Source organism: Bufo gargarizans, unplaced genomic scaffold (assembly GCF_014858855.1).
Source record: "Bufo gargarizans isolate SCDJY-AF-19 unplaced genomic scaffold, ASM1485885v1 fragScaff_scaffold_65_pilon, whole genome shotgun sequence".
NCBI lineage: Eukaryota > Metazoa > Chordata > Amphibia > Anura > Bufonidae > Bufo > Bufo gargarizans.
This window is the reverse complement of record NW_025334157.1, coordinates 373,433-398,209: the sequence shown is the minus strand read 5'-3', so window position 1 is coordinate 398,209 and position 24,777 is coordinate 373,433.

Sequence of the window (24,777 nt, the reverse complement as noted above, 5' to 3'; positions counted from 1 at the left end):
GCTCAGCAGACAGTATCACACAGGAAAGGATTAGATACACAGCTCAGCAGACAGTATCACACAGGATAGGATTAGATACACAGCTCACCAGGCAGTATCACACAGGATAGGATTAGATTTACAGCTCAGCAGGCAGTATCACACAGGATAGGATTAGATACACAGCTCAGCAGACAGTATCACACAGGAAAGGATTAGATACACAGCTCAGCAGACAGTATCACACAGGATAGGATTAGATACACAGCACAGCAGACAGTATCACACAGGAAAGGATTAGATACACAGCTCAGCAGACAGTATCACACAGGATAGGATTAGATACACAGCTCAGCAGACAGTATCACACAGGATAGGATTAGATACACAGCTCAGCAGACGTATCACACAGGATAGGATTAGATACACAGCTCAGCAGACAGTATACACAGGATAGGATTAGATACACAGCCAGACAGTATCACACAGGATAGGATTAGATACACAGCTCAGCAGACAGTATCACACAGGGATAGGATTAGATAACAGCTCAGCAGACAGTATCACACAGGATAGGATTAGATACACAGCTCAGCAGACAGTATCACAAGGATAGGATTAGATACACAGCTCAGCAGACTAGTATCACACAGGGTAGGATTAGATACACAGCTCAGCAGACAGTATCACACAGGATAGGATTAGATACACAGCTCAGCAGACAGTATCACACAGGATAGGATTAGATACACGCTCAGCAGACAGTATCACACAGGATGGATTAGATACACAGCTCAGCAGACAGTATCACACAGGATAGGATTAGATACACAGCTCAGCAGACAGTATCACACAGGATAGGATTAGATACACAGCTCAGCAGACAGTATCACACAGGATAGGATTAGATACACAGATCAGCAGACAGTATCACACAGGATAGGATTAGATACACAGCTCAGCAGTACAGTATCACCCAGGATAGGATTAGATACACAGCTCAGCAGACAGTATCACACAGGATAGGATTAGATACACAGCTCAGCAGACAGTATCACACAGGATAGGATTAGATACACAGCTCAGCAGACAGTATCACACAGGATAGGATTAGATACACAGCTCAGCAGTCAGTATCACACAGGATAGGATTAGATACACAGCTCAGCAGACAGTATCACACAGGATAGGATTAGATACACAGCTCAGCAGACAGTATCACACAGGATAGGAGTAGATACACAGCTCAGCAGACAGTATCACACAGGATAGGATTAGATACACAGCTCAGCAGACAGTATCACACAGGATAGATTAGATACACAGCTCAGCAGACAGTATCACACAGGATAGGATTAGATACACAGCTCAGCAGACAGTATCACACAGGATAGGATTAGATACACAGCTCAGCAGACAGTATCACACATGATAGGATTAGATACACAGCTCAGCAGACAGTATCACACAGGAGAGGATTAGATACACAGCTCAGCAGTCAGTATCACACAGGATAGGATTAGATACACAGCTCAGCAGATCAGTATCACACAGGGATAGGATTAGATACACAGCTCAGCAGACAGTATCACACAGGATAGGATTAGATACACAGCTCAGCAGACAGTATCACACAGGATAGGATTAGATACACAGCTCAGCAGACAGTATCACACAGGATAGGATTAGATACACAGCTCAGCAGTACAGTATCACACAGGATAGGATTAGATACACAGCTCAGCAGACAGTATCACACCAGGATAGGATTAGATACACAGCTCAGCAGGCAGTATCACACAGGATAGGATTAGATACACAGCTCAGCAGACAGTATCACACAGGATAGGATTAGATACACAGCTCAGCAGACAGTATCACACAGGATAAGGGATTAGATACACAGCTCAGCAGACAGTAGTACAAAGGATAGGATTAGATACACAGCTCAGCAGACAGTATCACACAGGAGAGGATTAGATACACAGCTCAGCAGACAGTATCACACAGGATGAGGATTAGATACACAGCTCAGCAGTACAGTATCACACAGGATAGGATTAGATACACAGCTCAGCAGTACAGTATCACACAGGATAGGATTAGATACACAGCTCAGCAGACAGTATCACACAGGATAGGATTAGATACACAGCTCAGCAGACAGTATCACACAGGATAGGATTAGATACACAGCTCAGCAGACAGTATCACACAGGATAGGATTAGATACACAGCTCAGCAGACAGTATCACACAGGATAGGATTAGATACACAGCTCAGCAGACAGTATCACACAGGATAGGATTAGATACACAGCTCAGCAGACAGTATCACACAGGATAGGATTAGATACACAGCTCAGCAGACAGTATCACACAGGATAGGATTAGATACACAGCTCAGCAGACAGTATCACACAGGATAGGATTAGATACACAGCTCAGCAGACAGTATCACAGGATAGGATTAGATACACAGCTCAGCAGACAGTATCACACAGGATAGGATTAGATACACAGCTCAGCAGACAGTATCACACAGGATAGGATTAGATACACAGCTCAGCAGACAGTATCACACAGGATAGGATTAGATACACAGCTCAGCAGACAGTATCACACAGGATAGGATTAGATACACAGCTCAGCAGACAGTATCACACAGGATAGGATTAGATACACAGCTCAGCAGGCAGTATCACACAGGATAGGATTAGATACACAGCTCAGCAGACAGTATCACACATGATAGGATTAGATACACAGCTCAGCAGACAGTATCACACAGGATAGGATTAGATACACAGCTCAGCAGACAGTATCACACAGGATAGGATTAGATACACAGCTCAGCAGACAGTATCACACAGGATAGGATTAGATACACAGCTCAGCAGACAGTATCACACAGGATAGGATTAGATACACAGCTCAGCAGAGCAGTATCACACAGGATAGGATTAGATACACAGCTCAGCAGACAGTATCACACAGGATAGGATTAGATACACAGCTCAGCAGACAGTATCACACAGGATAGGATTAGATACACAGCTCAGCAGACAGTATCACACAGGATAGGATTAGATACACAGCTCAGCAGACAGTATCACACAGGATAGGATTAGATACACAGCTCAGCAGGCAGTATCACACAGGATAGGATTAGATACACAGCTCAGCAGAAGTATCACCCGAAAGGATTAGATACACAGCTCAGCAGACAGTATCACACAGGATAGGATTAGATACACAGCTCAGCAGACAGTATCACACCGGATAGGATTAGATACACAGCTCAGCAGCAGTATCACACAGGATAGGATTAGATACACAGCTAAGCAGACAGTAATCACACCGGATAGGATTAGATACCACAGCTCAGCAGCCAGTATCACAGGATGGATTAGATACACAGCTCAGCAGACAGTATCACACAGGATAGGATTAGATACACAGCTCAGCAGGACAGTATCACACAAGGATAGGATTAGATACACAGCTCAGCAGCAGTATCACACAGGATAGGATTAGATACACAGCTCAGCAGACAGTATCACACAGGATAGGATTAGATACACAGCTCAGCAGACAGTATCCACAGGACTAGGATTAGATACACAGCTCAGCAGCACAGTATCACACAGGATAGGATTAGATACACAGCTCGCAGAACAGTATCACACAGGATAGGATTAGATCCACAGCTCAGCAGACAGTATCACACAGGATAGGATTAGATACACAGCTCAGCAGACAGTATCACACAGGATAGGATTAGATACACAGCTCAGCAGACAGTATCACACAGGTAGGATAGATACACAGCTCAGCAGACAGTATCACACAGGATAGGATTAGATACACAGCTCAGCAGACAGTATCACACAGGATAGGATTAGATACACAGCTCAGCAGGCAGTATCACATAGGATAGATACACAGCTCAGCAGGACAGTATCACACCGGTAGGATTAGATACACAGCTCAGCAGACGTATCACACAGGATAGGATTAGATACACAGCTCAGCAGACAGTATCACACAGGATAGGATTAGATACACGCTCAGTCAGGACAGTATCACACAGGATAGGATTAGATTACACAGCTCAGCGACAGTATCCACACAGGATAGGATTAGATACACAGCTCAGAGGACAGTATCACCAGGTAGGATTAGATACACAGCTCAGCAGACAGTATCACACAGGATAGGATTAGATACACAGCTCAGCAGACTGTATCACACAGGATAGGATTAGATACACAGCTCAGCAGACAGTATCACACAGGATAGGATTAGATACACAGCTCAGCAGGCAGTATCACACAGGATAGGATTAGATACACAGCTCAGCAGACAGTATCACACAGGATAGGATTAGATACACAGCTCAGCAGGCAGTATCACATAGGATTAGATACACAGCTCAGCAGACAGTATCACACAGGATAGGATTAGATACACAGCTCAGCAGACTGTATCACACAGGATAGGATTAGATACACAGCTCAGCAGACAGTATCACACAGGATAGGATTAGATACACAGCTCAGCAGGCAGTATCACACATGTTTTGGTGAATGCCACACCCGTTGCTTCAGGTGTTGCTTGTTGGTAATTTACCTTCCCCATTAGTAGCCGCTTCTCACTCTTGGAGGTGCGGTTTATAGATTTTCTTCCTGTCTTCTTACTATCTGGTCGGTTGTTCTCTGTGCTGCTTCTGGAGTTGCCAGATTTCTACTTTCAGATAAGTCTCGTCTTTTCTTATTGTTTTGTCTCTTCTCGCGACTCTTGACCCGGACCACGTGATGGCTAGCGGAAAGCGAGGACGCCGGTGAGTTATAGCAGAGACGGTGACCGCGGTGAGTAGTAGCATTGTCTGATGTGGTACGGAACCAACAGTCACCGGTTTTCGAGAAAACATAACCGGTAAGACGCCAAGTACCGTATGATATAACATCAGCATTGGAATTATCTACTATCTCTACCTAACAAATAGATCCACATTTGACTGAGTCTAGAGTCAGTCTATATCCCATCTGACTAACCAAGTCTAATTTCTGCATGACTGGATCAACATAGTCCTTACTGTGCATTTTTAGACTAACCATCTTTCAAGTTGAATACCTGGACTTATTTTTAGGCCTCATGCACACGACCGTTGTTGTGTCCCGTGTCCGTTGTTCTATTTTCCGTGATTTTCTGTAGACCCATTGACTTTCAATGGGTCTGTTGAAAACTCGGCTAATGCACCGTTTGTCATCCGCGTCCGTGATCCGTGGCTCCAGTCCGTGAAAAAAATATAACGTGTCCTATTTTTTTCCCGGACAGCGGTTCGTGGACCCATTCAAGTCAATGGGTCCCTGAAAAAACACGGAGGCACACAAGATTGTCATCTGCGTCCGCGTCCGTTTTTTCCTATCATTTGCATGGCAAACTTGACTTAGATTTTATTTTTTACTTTCCTTCATGTCTGGTGACCTCTAAAAATAAAGGAAGACACACGGAAACGGATCACGGAACAATGGAACCCCGTTTTGCGGACTGAGAAAAACAACTGTCGTGTGCATGAGGCCAAATACTGTCGTGTGCATGAGGCCAAATACTGTCGTGTGCATGAGGCCAAATACTGTCGTGTGCATGAGGCCAAATACTGTCGTGTGCATGAGGCCAAATACTGTCGTGTGCACGAGGCCAAATACTGTCGTGTGCACGAGGCCAAATACTGTCGTGTGCATGAGGCCAAATACTGTCGTGTGCATGAGGCCAAATACTGTCGTGTGCAGGAGGCCAAATACTGTCGTGTGCATGAGGCCAAATACTGTCGTGTGCAGGAGGCCAAATACTGTCGTGTGCACGAGGCCAAATACTGTCGTGTGCACGAGGCCAAATACTGTCGTGTGCACGAGGCCAAATACTGTCGTGTGCATGAGGCCAAATACTGTCGTGTGCACGAGGCCAAATACTGTAGTGTGCACGAGGCCAAATACTGTCGTGTGCAGGAGGCCAAATACTGTCGTGTGCAGGAGGCCAAATACTGTCGTGTGCATGAGGCCAAATACTGTCGTGTGCACGAGGCCAAATACTGTCGTGTGCATGAGGCCAAATACTGTCGTGTGCATGAGGCCAAATACTGTCGTGTGCACGAGGCCAAATACTGTCGTGTGCATGAGGCCAAATACTGTCGTGTGCATGAGGCCAAATACTGTCGTGTGCATGAGGCCTTAGGAACATATTGTGATTTCATCTTTGTGAAAACGGTGTCCCCAGAACCTAGAGGGGGATCTTTCCACCACATTATTTGGATTTCCCTTTCTCTACAGCCAATTAAGGGACCTTATATGCGGTTCAGGAGAGACACACAGTGATCCATACTCCCCCTTTTAGGCATACTATTACTGTTATCCAGCATTATGTCTGTCACAACTATCGCTATAGGCAGGAACCACTGTGACCTTATGGGACTCATTTGGGGGATTCATTTAGAGTCATTTAGTGTTTTATACTATTTTATTTGTTTTATATTTGTATTTTATATCTTTTATTGTGACTATCTCACGGATTATATATCCAATAAACTGTCACAGTTCCCTATGGTTCACAGATGCTTGAGTGCCAGTCTTATTTTTCTAATATAACTTTAGAACAATACCTGCATTACTACCCAAAGTACACGGCGTCACTGCGCCTACATCTATTACTACAAACCACCTCAAGCGATTGCTCTTTCCTGGTATCTTTTATATGTATTTATAGTGACACAAACTGGAGGTCTCTATATGAAACATATTGTGCCAATATTCTGATAAACGGAGTGCGCATCTTAAAGTGGATATTACTACAATATACCTTTTTAGGGATCCTTGAACATTAAAGGACATTTGACTGCCAAGAAACGAGGTCTAACTAAATCCATGTATATTTGTACTTCTCTAGAATATGTATAGTGTCTCGCTACAACGCCACCATTCGGAGAAGCAGACCGGTATTAATAAGTTTGCTTTTTCTTTACTTAGGGCAGATTTCGTTAACCATGTTTTTATGATACTTTTTTTACGTTATGTTTTTAACCTACATATATTTGTTTCAGAGATCCGCTCACTCCCACTCCCTCAAGGTAGGTGCGCCAAACACGTTTGAGACACACCTCAAAATTGGATTGAAAATATAGAAAAAAGTGTGAATGGGCACTCGTATACGGAAAATATGGGACAAAATGTATTTATTAGATAATCAAATAAAATAGATATTAATATACTAAAAAACAGCCATAAAATGAAGTGTCAGATGTATATCAGAGAAACAATGCTGTTTGGGCGAAGGTCACCACTCCAAAAAACCCCAATAGTTAAGGAGGGAGGAGGATATATTGAATAAGTCGCCTTCGCCAACTCAGCAATATAATACTAGTAGATTTTCTCAGATGTATATCACCAATATACTAAAAACATATTAAACAATATATTAGACAATATAGTTCAGTCCCATATTCATTGAAAAATCCAGATGAGTATTTGGTAGCCGCTTGTTTGATATAATATGGTGTATATCAGATAAGGTGCTTCGCGTAGGTGGCCTCTCACATTCAGCTAATAGTTCATGTTGAGTACATCTAGTCTCCGCAATAACAATGTTGCAGTTCGATCCACTCAGTTAAATAGCTGACGATATCTGTATTCTATAAATGGGTGTTTTGGATTTCCAGTTTTGTCAATTTCCTTCAAGAATTTTTACCCACTGTGTGGGCTTACCTTTGCCTGGCTCTCACGTTGGTTGCAAGTGGTGAGTCGGCTCCTGCTTCACGTTAGATGCCGGCGTCCCGGCTATAGAGTCGCGTTCCACGTGCGTTCCACGGTTACTTCCGGAGTCTGACTCAATGTGAGAGTCACAAACTTCAGGCGCAGGTCAGTGACGTATTTTAAGGTCCTTTAGAAATAAAGAAATCCTTCTGCTTTTTCTACAAAGTGCACTTTTGTTCGTGAGAGATGGGGTATTACTTGAATGTTCACCAGACGCGTTTCGGGGAGACGCTTTCCCCTTCCTCAGTGGTATACCCCAATTTTATAAATCCATCTTTTATACCCATTGTTGGTTCCTCTCAAGATCCGGTCCGGACCTCAGGTTTAATTCAAGAACCGGTCTGGATCAGGTCCCCAGATATCAATAAATAACATGGCGGCTTATATGCGGTTTCTATGCGGTATTTCCTATAAAGATGCGTTTTCTCCGCTATAGTTGCAATTCCATATTTTTGATTTCGTCCATTTGGAATTATTCAAAAAGGACTTATTGTTTTATCATTATATACTTTAATATAGAACATCCTTTCTCGTCACTTGTTCATTATAAAAGCGCATAAATAGTGAAACATAGATATATATGTATAAAATATGCTTAAATATACTTAAAAAAAGTGCGGATTTCCACAGTTTCTATATATGGGGGATATTATCCTTTATGGTTAGTATGTTCAAACACTCCTCTTTCAAAAAGCATCTACAGTCATATTTTCATATATAAATTACGTTTTTTACATTTTTTAATATACAGATTGTATTTTTCTAGAAAGGGGTTGCTGCCATATGAGATTCTCTAATGTGATGCGGAGCAGGGTGTAGAGAGCGGGGTGCCCATGTGGGGTAGAGGAAGAGTTGCAGCGCTGGAACAAACAGCCTGGCATGCAACTCTGCGTCGACACCCACACGGACCACCCAATCTTCATATGAACCCAAAAATTTCAAGTTCTGCATTTAAACCCCTCGGCAACAAACTACCAAACTCGTAGATCTTCCTGGACTCTGCTCTTGATAGCCTCTCAATTTGGTTTCCTTCTCGCCAATGTTTGTCCACCTTTTCCAGTGCCATGAAGGAGAGGCCTCTAGGATCTTGGTTGTGTTCCACCTTAAAATGTCTTGACAGCGGATGTTTGTCGTAACCCTTAACTATATTGTTCAGGTGTTCCGCTATCCTGACCTTCCAAGTACGTTTAGTCCTACCTATATATTGTCTCCGACATGGGCACTGGATCAGGTATATAACATTGTCGGAGTTGCAAGTGAGGAAATGTTTAATGGTCATGGAATGAGAGTTTTGTGTGGACATGATTGATGTTGTTTTTTCTTGGGAATTTTGTTTTCTTGCATCCCAAGCATCTCCCACATCTGAAAAAACCTTTTAATTGAAGCCAATTTTTTATTTTTGGATCTTTCTTAGATTTTTCCTTTACTGAGGGTGCTATTTGTATCCCCAAATTTGGGGCCTTTGAATATATTATTTTGGGTTTTTTGGAGTGGTGACCTTCGCCCAAACAGCATTGGTTCCCTGATATACATCTGACACTTCATTTTATGGCTGTTTTTATGGTTGTTTTTGAGTATATTAATATCTATTTTATTTGATTATCTAATAAATACATTTTGTCCCATATTTTCCGTATATGAGTGCCCATTCACACTTTTTTCTATATTTTTAACCTACATATACCCGGCTTGTTTTTAGCTTATGTACCCAGCAATTTAGGAGGAATTAGTGAGTAGTGTATTTTAATAAACAACGTGTCATCTACAATACCAGCAGTGGGTGTCCCTGCCTTTCTTTATATAACCTTCTTGTTCTCTTTATTGGGCTCTGAACCCCTTGATATCCTATTGCTCTCTGGTTGAGCTCCTTTGTCTTTACATTGAGTGCTTTGATTCACTCATCTCTAATAGACAGGTAGCATGGTCAATGTGTACAAAAGAAAGGGCTGGGCACTCACTATATCTAGTAACCGTGGTACTTTATTGAATAAAATACATTTTTATATTAAAAACACATGTACTAACACACATTCATACACATCAATAATAATATCTAAAATATATATAATCACTGTAACACAATGGTAAGAGGACCTATTTGATATATCTAAGAGAACAGATGTAGCCAATAATTCTCATATATGGAGGATAAGAACAATCCAAAGCTATCCGAATGTTCAATCCAATATCAGGAATGTGCCATATACAAAAAAAGGACGAATGGAATAATCGATCCGATATCCTAGGATCTATTGCAGAGACTAATAGTCCTGGGTTCAAATATATTCGCACAGTTCAAAGTAACAGCGTTAACTTCCAAATGGATTAATTGTCGATTATATTATAGTTCAGTCTACTCACATAATGAATGTACTTAGGCGGCTCAGATCAGCAGTCCGCGGCGTCCCGCGTAATGGTCAGGGTATGATCTCCGCTTGTACGTGTGAGCCTCGACTTCACAGTGGAGTAGTCTATGATAACTCCTAGTAGATTTCGCAAAGAGTTTTCGACAAGCTGTTTTTCAATTGAACAATCAAAGTTCCTCACTTACTGGCGCCAGTAGTATCTTGATAGTCCACGGCTCTGCAGGTATGCGATCAGCCTTCAGTTAAGGACCACTAACTCTTGCAGCTTCGACCCTTCTTGGAGAAAAAACACTGAAGGCTGATCGCATACCTGCAGAGCCGTGGACTATAAAGATACTACTGGCGCCAGTAAGTGAGGAACTTTGATTGTTCAATTGAAAAACAGCTTGTCGAAAACTCTTTGCGAAATCTACTAGGAGTTATCATAGACTACTCCACTGTGAAATCGAGGCTCACACGTACAAGCGGAGATCATACCCTGACCATTACATCTGTGAGCACCCATCTGGGTTTCCCCATACAGTAGTGCGACCCACGATTTGTGAACCAACCCTACTTTAGCATGGTCAATGTGTTCACCACACAAGCACCGTCACTGGGAATATTTATACCCATCTCCGGACACTCCTGCAGAATACGGGCAATCACCGCACACTCGGCATATTGAGCCGGATGAACCGGACACAAATGCATCGATACACGATCTGGAAAACCAGTATAAGCCTTACCTCGATCATGGTAAGAAGAACCATCACAATATCTATCTATATAGATCTATCCCTGGCACTGAGGTATCAGAGAGAGGATTGGAAGGAAAGGTTAGAGGGTAAATGGATCTATGTGGATCTCCTGGGTACAACAAGAAAGATGGAAGCAACATCGTCTGTTTTCTTGTTATGTCTAAGTCTCTCTACATCAACATCAACGTCCATCCTGATAATCGGGATGAGGAAATCTTGGTTTCTCCTGGTCTCAACTACAAATTCAATGGTGTATGTGGACTGTGAAGAGTGACGCTGTGTATTCCCGTAATATAAGGAAAATGCTGCAGGCCCCAGAAGGTCGCTATGACGAACTGAACCTCGCAGCCCCACCTGACGTCAGTACTATGTTGGGGTCACTCGGTACGGTCTCTTCACTTTCATTAAGACGTGATGTTCGCACACACTGGGGTACATAAGGTCAGCTTAACACAGTTTTACACAGACACCCCCTGTCCACATGGGCACAGGGAGACACAGGGCTTCTACTATGAGTTCTCACCACCTCTAGATGGAAAGTCTCTGCAGGATATGGACTGATCAATGCCATCAATTTCTCAATGAATTAGAGGCGTCTGTGTGAACCTCAGTGCATTCCTTTCTGATGTCATCGTCTTTCACCTCTTTCTTTAAAAGATCACATGGAGGCCGTGCAATGTCTGAGAAACATGGGATGAAGTTTCTCTGGTATTGGACTAAACCCAGAAACGGCACAAAAGGGCTCATCTCGCTGTATGACTATCCTGCCGCCGCTGCCCCCACTTGCCGCCACGGGCCCACAATTGCCCCCCTTAACTTAATGGAAGCGCCGGCCCTGATCATCGACATTCTGCAGGACTGCTTCAGGTTTGGAAACTTCCATCAACACGGCAGCCATCTTCTTAGGGAAAGTTGTTGGTGAATTGTGAAAACCTTGTGGTAATCGAGTCCATGTATACTGGTGGCCTTTCCCGGTAAAAGCTTGTACTGTGATTTTTCAGCGACAGGAATTCTCCAGAAACCATTACAGATGTCTAATATGCAGAATGCCTTTACTTTTGGAAGGATTTTGGAAAGAAGGGTAGAGGTCTCTCTGACAACTGGTGCGCTGGTCGGTGTAACCAAATTCAACTTAAGATAATCCAGAGTCTCCATGACTAGTGTTCAGCGAATTTCCGTTTTCAAGTTTGCCATACAAGGTTTTCAAGTTTGCCATAAAAACCAACCAGAAATAAAGGAGGGTCATTACCACTGAAGAAGGGGAGAGCCGTCCCCGAAACGCGTTTGGTTTCGAGAGATCTAACACAAGATCGCAATATGACCCTTCCATAAAAGAAGCATTTTTATTATGCGAAAATACAGTGCACTGTAAAGGCCGACAAAAGATTCCTTCCTTCTCGAAAAATATTGGCAATCGAAACGAATTTTCGAGCCCAAAAAAAATCGACAACTCAAATTTTGTATGCCGACACGTCATCTCCGGAGCGACAAGCCTATCTCCGAACACACGTGGGACGCTGACCAGAAAGACGGCCGGAACCAGCAAGCCCCGAACACCTCGACTGTTTAGTCGGTATTTAAGGAAGGTAAGCCCACAACAGTGGGAGATTATAGGTACATTGAAGATCGCTAATTCTCAAGTCACGCTTGGGCAAAAGAAATATTTTTATATAAGGCAAAAGAACATTGACTTTTTACTCCTGCGGATACTACTTCACCGTGTTTGTTTCCACAAAAGAAGAAAATCAAGGCAGACTTTGATCTTTAACCTTTTTTTTCTCTATAGGAATTTACTTTGTGAATAACGATATCCCTGTTATAGTGACCATCGGATTATCTTGCATAACATAGAATGTTGAAATATATGACCTATGACATTATGCCTCAATAATTATCACACTGTGTGAAATGTTATCTTGTAAGACAGCAGCCAAGTGATATCACTGATCTCATTTTTATGAGCTATTTTTTATTCGTTTACATTTTTATGTCTGTACAATAAATTGTGATTTTCTGCCAATCCCTATGGTCCCATATGTCGAGTGTGCCAGTCTTCCAATACCATATCTGATTCTTTCCTTCTGTACTTATCATCCTGCTCCACTGTCCGCAACGCATTCCTAAAGCTGAAAGTATTTATACAGTTCCTTTTGGGGGATCCCGAACTCCCCGGCCAGTGTGTTAAAGTCTTTCAACTTTACTCCTCAAATATCTGGTCTAGATATTTCACCCCCTTTTTTTCCAGTCTATATAAATCCTAATCGTTTGCAGTTCCTTTAAATTGACATTTTTCCAAATAGGTGTATAGTGCAAGAACCCTTTAATCTCTAATATTTTTTTTATTTCCACCCATATATACTCCAGTGAATTTAGTATTCTATTACCTGTATTTTTTCCCCCCAAAGTACCTGATTCCAGTACCTCTAAGTGATTCCATTCCTCTTTCCACCCCATCTAGTTACTTCCTGCCTACACACTAAGCCATTTACACTACCTTTTATGTGACCGTATTGTGTTATTAAATGATAGAAAAACCAATTGGGAACCGCTAGTCCACCCCCCGCACTGGGAGCTGAAGCCCTTCTTTCTTTATCCGAGGGACAGCACCCTTCCAAATAAAATCCCCCATTAGGCTGTCGAGTAACTTAAAGATATTCTGCGGTAATCTCAATGGGGCATTTTGTAGAACGTAGACTATTTTTGGGAGGAAAACCATTTTTATTAGGTTTACCCGACCCTGTATTGACATTGGTAGTCTTTTCCAAATATGTACTTTGGTTCTAAGTTCTTTTGTTAAGGGGAGGACATTAAATTTTTCATACTCTTCTATATTTCCAGAAATTTGTATGCCCAGATATTTAAAATTCTCGTGTTTTTCAAGGACATGCACCCTTGTATCTCCCTGTGATTGTCCATCTCCTAATAACAACATTTGTGATTTCCCCCAATTAATATTTAAACCAGAAAAAAAAAAAAATTATCTATTATTTCTATTACTCTATTAAACTGATCCCCGGTATTGTGCAAAAACAAGATATCGTCAGCATACATTAACAGTTTTTCTTCTCCACCCGCGTATTGAAACCCTTTAATCTCCCCGTCATTTCTTATTATACTTGCCACAGGCTCAATTGCAATAGGGAATAGTAGTGGGGAGAGAGGGCATCCCTGCCTAGTGCCACGATGAAGGGCAAATGACAGGGACAAGCTCGCATCCACCAAGATATATAAGCTGAATCCATCTTATAAATTCCTCCCCTATACCAACCCTTTTTAATACTGACCATAAATACTCCCATTCGATACAATCAAATGCCCTTTGGGCGTCCAGTAAAAGTATTGCTTTCTCCCCTGCTTCTAGTCTGCTGGCTTCGATATGAAGAAACAACCTTCTTTATATTTGAGTATATTCTTCTGTCGGGTATAAAACCTGTCTGATCTTCATTTATTACTACTTGAATAACCTGTGACAGCCTATCAGCCAAGACCTCTGCCAGAATTTTAACATCCGTATTCAGGAGAGATATTGGCCTGTATGACCCGGCATCTAATGGTTCTTTCCCCTTTTTTGGAATTAATGTAATAATTGCCTCTTTCACGGAGTCCGGTAGGTCACCTAGTCTTTGGGCCTCATTCAGTGTTGTTTATAACTCTGGTACTAACACCTGAGAGAAGGTTTTATATATTTCGAAGGGGAGCCCATCACCACCTGGTGCTTTTTCAGATTTTACCTTCCCCAGAGCCTCATTTATTTCCACCACAGATATTTATTTTTCTAAATATTCCTTTTGGGCCTGGGATATCTCTCTGAAGGCAATCTGATCTAAGTATAGGTCTAATTCTTGTTTTGAATATTGTACCCTGGACTTCCAAGAAATATTCCAGAAACACTTTTTTAATACCTTCCGATGCACTGATTATTTCGCCCATTTTATCTCTAATCGCGCCAATCCAGGACTTCCCTCTTTGATTTCTCACTATACTTGCTAAGATTTTACCAACCTTTTCCCCCTCTGAGGCTGACCGGATCCCTTGAAAAAGTAGTTCTTTCCTACTTCTATCTAATTGGTATATTTTTAACTTTTCCTGTTCTTCCTCCCAAACTCTCCTGTTACAATCGGTGGGGTACCTTATACATACCATTCTTGCTTCTTGTAATTTTTTTTCCAATGCATTACCACATTCTCTAGTACTTTTTTTTCCAGTGATTCACCTTTTTAAACAACAATCCTCTCAAATATGCCTTAGCAGTGTCCCAAACAATTAGCCTACTAGCGGAGCCGTTATTTTCCATAAACATTTTTTTTATTCTTCAATTAGACTCTCTTTATCTGGGATCAATGACAACCAATGGGAATTATACTTAAACAATGGCAAAATATTATTTGTATTCAGGTCTAGTTCGATCACCATTGCACTATGGTCTGATAGGGCCATGGGTATATACTTGATCTTAATCTTATTTTGGGACATTAAGTTTTTATTTCCCAGGACCATATCTATTCTTGACCAAGTTTGGTGTGTTTTGGAATAACAGGAATACATGGTTTCATCCGGGTTCTGGAAACACCAAACATCAACCCAATTCAATTCCTGGGCTAGTTTAAAAAAATCTACATTTTGTGCTCTTCCCCCTCTGCCAGACGTTCTATCCCTGAGTGGATCCATTACCGCATTATAGTCTCCTATCGCTATCATTATACATTCCTGTCTATTCAACATAAAGCTATACAATTGGTACAAGACATCTGGTTTATAAGGTGGTGGAATAAATTAGCAATTACTGTTTTAATCCCTTCTATATAACAATGTAAAAAGAGGTACCTGCCATAGTCATCGGCCTCACATGCCACACACTCAAATTTAATCTTATTATGTATCAAAATTGAGACCCCTCTAGAGTAAGTAGTATATATGGAATGGTACCCTTCCACCATCCATCTCCTCTCCAACCACCTTAATGATTAATTATCCAAGTGTGTCTCTTGAAGACAGATGATGGCTGGCAAGAACCTATTCATCCACCCAAGGAGAGCGTATCTCTTAACTCTCTCTCGCAGACCTCTCACATTCAACGAAAGGATCCAAACCATCTAGCAGAGAGGGAAGAGCAAAACAAAAAAACAAAAAAAAAAAACACGTCCCCTCTCCCTCATCCCGCAAGTTTGGCGTACAAGGTTCGGGTTATCTAAGAATTCTGCTATGGATTCAGCTACCACAAACCATAAGTTACCCATAGAATTCTTAGACAACCCGAACCTTGTTCGCCGAACTTGAAACAGAAGTTTGGTTTTCAGGTTGTTGCTTTTGGGGCTCATGAGCTCTTCCCTATGTAACCTCCTCACCATCCAGTTTACCACAGTCATTCTTATGTCTAGTGAACACGTATTCATGCTCTTGTATTATCTGACACCCTCGCATCATCATGATTGGAAGTGCAAAGACCTCTGGTTTCTTAATTGCATACACAGCAGAGGAATCAGAGACAACACAGAGCTCTCATTACCATGAAACCAGATCCTCTCATTTACATAGTCAACAATAGCTCCATGTTGTCCCTGGAAATCAGAACCTACAATAGAGACAGAATCATGTAAATCCATCAAACACGCCTTTCAATGAATTTCCTGTTTCTCTATCTGTAACACCGTCTCCTTTGCTTATATGGTCACAACATGGGGTCCCCGAAAGGCTTGTAAATGGAGCCTCCGCTCTAAATGTTTGTCCCTTTTCATGGGGTCCTTTAGAATATTGTGAGGACTTCCTAACATGATTATGCCAAGGGGCAGGCCCTTCAGCCGCGGTCACTCTACCTCTGGGTCTTTTCTTGCCCCTTTATCATTGCTGAAGCCCTTAAAGCAATTAATCATTTTAGTAAATGAGATCTGAACTGCCCCTGATAAACCCACCAATCAGCGCACGTCTGGTGATGTCCTGCTAATTAATGCCTGTGTATAACTATCAGCATTTTGTGAGCCCTGGGTACCAGCTGGTAGTGATAACTTTTATAAAAAAATAATCGCTCTGCAAAACCTTGGACAGATTCTCTGTCTACAGTTCCCAAAATTAGTGTAATGGTCAGTCTCCTCAATGCCCAAAGTTCTAAGGACTTCCTCAACAAAACTCCCTTAATCCGTTGTTCAGTAAACACAGAAGGAGCAGACTGGTCCTTAATGAATTGTCCAAGTCGGCAACAAGAACGTCAAAGACATCATTATTTGGGCTCAAATTTCCATGTACTTTTTCAAACTGATTGATTCTCATCGTTACCTCAACAGGATCATCATGCAGACTAATATGTCCCCATTCCTTACTCAGCACTTGCACTTCAGTGCTGGTTAAGGGTTTGGACACAGAGGTTTCAGAAAGAGTCAAACCATTCCAATCTACTTGTCTTTCCCTGTATCTCCTCCACATCATTCCAATCCACATCGGGGACAGATACTGAATACAAGATGGAGCGGACACCCTAATAGCGGCGTCTGGATCCCTCAGTCTCTCCCTTAGTTTCCTGATGTCCCACACATAAAGCAGCAGCTTTTTGAGAAGAAGTATCAGGGTCCTTTTGGCCACACTGCTCACAGGCACCTCCTTCCCAGGAAGACTCCCAGGATCTGCTCTCCCAAGGGCTAAATTTGGCCCATGTTTTAGAGGCTGGTTTTGATCTCTGCGTTCCTGTGTGAGTCATAAGTCCCGATCACATGATCACATTCCATATAAAGCACAAGTTAGAACACAAACGTAGCCTAGGGAACTAAGGTCACGTGATCGTGATCCAAGTCATCTGCCTATAGTCATGATTCTGAGGCCCCCATTCAAGATAGATTCAAATAACAGCATATTCCTACTAGTTACTCAGGAACAGAAAATAGGTTGCAGGATGATATTAGTAATATATGTATTAGTGGACTCGGGATTCCTCCGTAGCTCACCGCATCTTCCAATACGAGTGGGATACGTCAGAGGGAAGCACCAGCCGCTTGGTATCGGAACCCGCTCTCCCGTACCACAAAATAGTAGGTCTCTATATTCGGTGGTTTTTGAGGGACTGAATTAGGGGCCTCAATCCCTAATGGATTCATCATAATGGGATGACGTCCCCGACGGGTTACACCATGTTCTCATTTCCTAGGAAACGTAGACACCTGAACAGTACGTGTTGTACCCAAATCAAATCCCACTCAAACCACACAAAAGAAGAATTCAGCTTGTATAAGGTGTAATTATCCTGCAAACCTCACATGTTCCTCCTCTTATAGGGGAATTACCACCAGAAAGACATTATATAGGGGACACACATAATCCCTTCATCCATAAGTATGGAGTATGCTGTTTGTTGTATGGTAGGGTCAATGCTGGTTCCAGATTTCATTTATATATAAATCTATAGCTTTATAACATCAAAGACAAAGAATAATAAAGATCCACAAACAGATCAGGGGTGAGACTGTCAGAAAGGTAGCAGTGATGTTGTTGGGCTGCTCTCTGTGTCCATTTGTGAGGCGGGTGTCGTCCCAAATCCAACGAGAAGCAAAATACCACTGCGCACTCAGATTAGAGGTCCTTCTATTACGGGGCGCACCCACATTGGCCTCACCATATGCCTATTGCCAGAATGCAGGCCTTGACCTGTGCCCCTCTACTTCCATAATACTTACCCTTTAACCCTTGATATTCCTCCAAGAAATTAGTAACTGTCTCCCATTAAGGGTATTTATATTTTGCTCTTTATCTTTTCCTCAGTAGAGACTCTGTGACCAAGGTGGTGGAATAGACCCAAACATCAGAGACAACACTGTCACATACACCCCCCCCTCCCCCAGGCATTCTTCTTTGCCAATCTATTTGGAGGATATTGTAAAAAATAAAAAAATATTTTACTTGCATCATAATGTGAGTGTGCGGTGGAATTTAGCTTCTTCTCAGAAAGGTGACAATGACCTAAAATGCTCTGTGGAATCACAGGCCCCAAGTCTCACTACCCCCGAAAAGTGTGTAATACACGTCCACAACGATAGAACTGATCCCAGGTGAGATGGAGGAGAAATATGAATGAAGTAATATAAACCCCAGCCTATATCCAATGACAGATCATATCTAGGGCTACTGCCATCATGGATCTGCAAAAACTCTTCCGTTACCATTATACAACCGCATGCATCCGTCATGAACCGATCCGGTTGTATTAAGTCTTCTGTAGCCATGACGGATCCGTCTTGAACACTATTGAAAGTCAATGGGGGACGGATCCTCTTTTCTATTGTGTCAGAGAAAACGGATCTGTCCCCATTGACTTACATTGTGTGCCCGGACGGATCGGTCTCGCTCCGCACCACATCGCGGACAGAAAGAGGCTGCAGGCGGCCTCCAGAGCGGAATGGTGACTGATCGGAGGCAAACTGAGCGGATCCTTTTCCATTCAGAATGAATTTGGGCAAAACTGATCCGTTTTGGACGCTGGTGAGAGTGGTACCTGGGAACCGAACTTGAGTTTGGGAAATGTTTATTTACAGTAGAAATTAATTTATGAAGTTATTACGCGAAGTCGCGCTAGACTTCTCAAAGTAATAACTTCGCCTCATCCAAGCCAATACATTCTAATACTGTACGGAGCGCTCGCTTGAAATGAAGTGTTATGTGATTCGACTTCAGATGTTACATCCGAAGTGGATTCGCTCATCCCTAATTACACACTTTTCAGGGGTAGTGAGACTTGGGGGCCTGTGATTCCAGGAAGCATTTTAGGTCATTGCTACCTTTCTGACAGTCTCATCCCTGATCTGTTTGTGGATCTTTTACTATTCGGTGTCTTTGTTTGATACAATAAAGCTATAGATTTTTATATACACTTCTTGTGTGGGCATGACTCCTGTAAACCCTTCTCGAGACATCCTGATTAACATCACAGAAGACGTCTCCACCATGACAGACCCCAAGAAGACTACCTAGAAACCTTCTCCTCAGCTCCATCAATGATCCTACACATCTGACAGACTTCATCAGTACATTACATTACATTCCAGACATTCTATACCACCAGATCTTAGATAAATAGATAATGAGACATACACAACTCAAAAAAAGGGATATTTGTCTTGGGGGTGAAAGTTATGGAAAACGTAAAGTTCTGGCTCCAGTGATATTATATCATGAAGGTCGGGGATTAAGTAGAAGGTGCAATGGAGATTTTCTCATCTCAAACTATTTATTGAAGCAAAAGCCGACCCCAGTGCTGGGTACACCGCCACAAAATGTCAGCGTCTCAGGAACTTGTCATGTGGCCTCAAGCATCAATTATCACAAGTTGCCTTATTGAATGCTGAGGCATGGCATCCCACTCTTCTTGTGGTTTGGCTCTCAGGTCATTGAGGTTCTGAGGTACAGAGTTACACGCCTATGGACAGCACACGACAGTATTTGGCCTCATGCACACGACAGTTGTTTTTCTCACTCCGCAAAACGGGGTTCCATTGTTCCGTGATCCGTTTCCGTGTGTCTTACTTTATTTTTAGAGGATCACCAGACATGAAGGAAAGTAAAAAATAAAATCTAAGTCAAGTTTGCCATGCAAATGATAGGAAAAAACGGACGCAGATGACAATCTTGTGTGCCTCCGTGTTTTTTCAGGGACCCATTGACTTGAATGGGTCCGGAAACCGCTGTCCGTGAAAAAAATAGGACAGGTTATATTTTTTTTTCACGGACTGGAACCACGGATCACGGACGCGGATGACAAACTGTGCATTAGCCGGGTTTTCAACGGACCCATTAAAAGTCAATGGGTCTGCAAAAAAATCACGGAAAACGGAACAACGGCCGTGTGCATGAGGCCTAAAAATAAGTCCAGGTATTCAACTTGAAAGATGGTTAGTCTAAAAATGCACAGTAAGGACTATGTTGATCCAGTCATGCAGAAATTAGACTTGGTTAGTCAGATGGGATATAGACTGACTCTAGACTTAGTCAAATGTGGATCTATTTGTTAGGTAGAGATAGTAGATAATTCCAATACTGATGTTATATCATACGGTACTTGGCGTCTTACCGGTTATGTTTTCTCGAAAACCGGTGACTGTTTGTTCCGTACCACATCAGACAATGCTACTACTCACCGCGGTGACCGTCTCAGCTATAACTCACCGGCGTCCTCGCTTTCCGCTAGCTATCACGAGGTCCGGGTCAAGAGTCGCGAGAAGAGACTTTCAGCTGCCGTATCCAAATTGAAGATGAACAATCCTGGAAATATTGGACTTCGGAGCTTTCCGATTTTGTGGAACCTTTATAGCCATCTTCCTTGCCACAAGCTCCGGTCATGGTGGACGGTAATTTGGAATTTGAGATCGTGAAAATATTTGACTCTCGAGTTCTCCGTGGATCCCTTCAATATCTTGTCCAATAGAAAGGTTATGGACCAGAGGAAAGGATGTTGGATGTTGGATGTTGACATACTGTCACGATCAGTGTGGGGGGGAAACTCCACACTAAACACAGGAGGGAAGGGAACAGTAACTGGGCCTGGAAACTAGGAAAGGAACAGTAACTGGGCCTGGAAACTAGGGAAGGAACAGGTCACCTCCTAAACAACCCTAATCCGGGCCCTAACTACCTATCAACATGAATAGACCTTGAAGGTAGGAATATCCATATGCTGTATACCTAGGCCCTTATATCCCTATAATGCCCTGGAATGAGGTTAGGACCGGAGACAACCCACTCCTCCCCAGATGGATGAATGGAAGTCTCTGTCTCAGGCCCAGCTACAAACATCAGGGAATATAACAAACACAAAACAATAAGAAAAGACAAGACTTATCTGAAAGTAGAAATCTGGCAACTCCAGAAGCAGCACAGAGAACAACCGACCAGCTAGTAAGAAGACAGGAAGAAAATCTATAAACCGCATCTCCAAGAGTGAGAAGCGGCTACTAATGGGGAAGGTAAATTACCAACAAGCAACACCTGAAGCAACGGGTGTGGCATTCACCAAAACATGTGTGATACTGCCTGCTGAGCTGTGTATCTAATCCTATCCTGTGTGATACTGCCTGCTGAGCTGTGTATCTAATCCTCTCCTGTGTGATACTGTCTGCTGAGCTGTGTATCTAATCCTATCCTGTGTGATACTGCCTGCTGAGCTGTGTATCTAATCCTATCCTGTGTGATACTGCCTGCTGAGCTGTGTATCTAATCCTATCCTGTGTGATACTGTCTGCTGAGCTGTGTATCTAATCCTATCCTGTGTGATACTGTCTGCTGAGCTGTGTATCTAATCCCATCATGTGTGATACTGTCTGCTGAGCTGTGTATCTAATCCTATCCTGTGTGATACTGTCTGCTGAGCTGTGTATCTAATCCTATCCTGTGTGATACTGTCTGCTGAGCTGTGTATCTAATCCCATCATGTGTGATACTGTCTGCTGAGCTGTGTATCTAATCCTATCCTGTGTGATACTGTCTGCTGAGCTGTGTATCTAATCCTATCCTGTGTGATACTGTCTGCTGAGCTGTGTATCTAATCCTATCCTGTGTGATACTGTCTGCTGAGCTGTGTATCTAATCCTATCCTGTGTGATACTGTCTGCTGAGCTGTGTATCTAATCCCATCATGTGTGATACTGTCTGCTGAGCTGTGTATCTAATCCTATCCTGTGTGATACTGTCTGCTGAGCTGTGTATCTAATCCTATCCTGTGTGATACTGTCTGCTGAGCTGTGTATCTAATCCTATCCTGTGTGATACTGTCTGCTGAGCTGTAAATCTAATCCTAACCTGTGTGATACTGTCTGCTGAGCCGTGTATCTAATCCTATCCTGTGATACTGTCTGCTGAGCTGTGTATCTAATCCTATCCTGTGTGATACTGTCTGCTGAGCTGTGTATCTAATCCTCTCCTGTGTGATACTGTCTGCTGAGCTGTGTATCTAATCCTATCCTGTGTGATACTGCCTGCTGAGCTGTGTATCTAATCCTATCCTGTGTGATACTGTCTGCTGAGCTGTGTATCTAATCCTTTCCTGTGTGATACTGTCTGCTGAGCTGTGTATCTAATCCTCTCCTCTGTGATACTGTCTGCTGAGCTGTGTATCTAATCCTATCCTGTGTGATACTGTCTGCTGAGCTGTGTATCTAATCCTATCATGTGTGATACTGTCTGCTGAGCTGTGTATCTAATCCTATCCTGTGTGATACAGTCTGCTGAGCTGTGTATCTAATCCTATCCTGTGTGATACAGTCTGCTGAGCTGTGTATCTAATCCTCTCCTCTGTGATACTGTCTGCTGAGCTGTGTATCTAATCCTATCATGTGTGATACTGTCTGATGAGCTGTGTATCTAATCCTATCCTGTGTGATACAGTCTGCTGAGCTGTGTATCTAATCCTCTCCTCTGTGATACTGTCTGCTGAGCTGTGTATCTAATCCTATCCTGTGTGATACTGTCTGCTGAGCTGTGTATCTAATCCTATCCTGTGTGATGCTGACTGCTGAGCTGTGTATCTAATCCTATCCTGTGTGATACTGCCTGCTGAGCTGTGTATCTAATCCTATCCTGTGTGATACTGTCTGCTGAGCTGTGTATCTAATCCTATCATGTGTGATACTGTCTGCTGAGCTGTGTATCTAATCCTATCCTGTGTGATACAGTCTGCTGAGCTGTGTATCTAATCCTCTCCTCTGTGATACTGTCTGCTGAGCTGTGTATCTAATCCTATCCTGTGTGATGCTGACTGCTGAGCTGTGTATCTAATCCTATCCTGTGTGATACTGCCTGCTGAGCTGTGTATCTAATCCTATCCTGTGTGATACTGTCTGCTGAGCTGTGTATCTAATCCTTTCCTGTGTGATACTTTCTGCTGAGCTGTGTATCTAATCCTGTCCTGTGTGATACTGTCTGCTGAGCTGTGTATCTAATCCTATCCTGTGTGATACTGTCTGCTGAGCTGTGTATCTAATCCTATCCTGTGTGATACTGTCTGCTGAGCTGTGTATCTAATCCTATCCTGTGTGATACTGTCTGCTGAGCTGTGTATCTAATCCTATCCTGTGTGATACTGTCTGCTGGGCTGTGTATCTAATCCTATCCTGTGTGATACTCAGTGACCTCCTGCCCAGCAGCTTGTGTGTCACTCACACCACAGCTCAGAGGAAGGAGAATTACGGCGCACAGGGGAGTATGTACTATATGTGTGCCGGCAGTACGGGGGGGGGGGGGCGGTATATATACTACAGGGGAGTATGTAATATATGTGTGCCGGCAGTACGGGGGGGGGGCGGTATATATACTACAGGGGAGTATGTACTATATGTGTGCCGGCAGTACGGGGGGGGGGGGGGGGTATATATACTACAGGGGAGTATGTAATATATGTGTGCCGGCAGTACGGGGGGGGGGCGGTATATATACTACAGGGGAGTATGTAATATATGTGTGCCGGCAGTACGGGGGGGGGGGGGGCGTTATATATACTACAGGGGAGTATGTACTATGTGCGTGCCGGCAGTACGGGGGGAGCGTTATATATACTACAGGGGGCATTATATACTGCAGCGTCTACAGAAACCTTTGCCCGCATCTTCCACTAATTGTGGAGGTTTAGCTCAGGTGCCGTACGGCAGGAGCAGCCAGGAACACAGACACAGGAGAACTCTTCGGGTCAGAAGTTTGGTTTATTAATTGAAGAAGACAATACGTCCATCTTACAGCCGCTTTCTTCAGCAGTATGACAGGAGCGGTAAATGGTGACACCGAAGTCCTCACTTCAGAGTGTTCCCAATAACGAGCTTCTTCTCACCAGTCTGTGTGGTTGGGGTAGAGCAGAAGACCTCAGCTTGTCCAGCCTGGAGGAACAGAGAAAGTCTCCTCTTCAGTCTCTGTTTCTCCCCCTCCC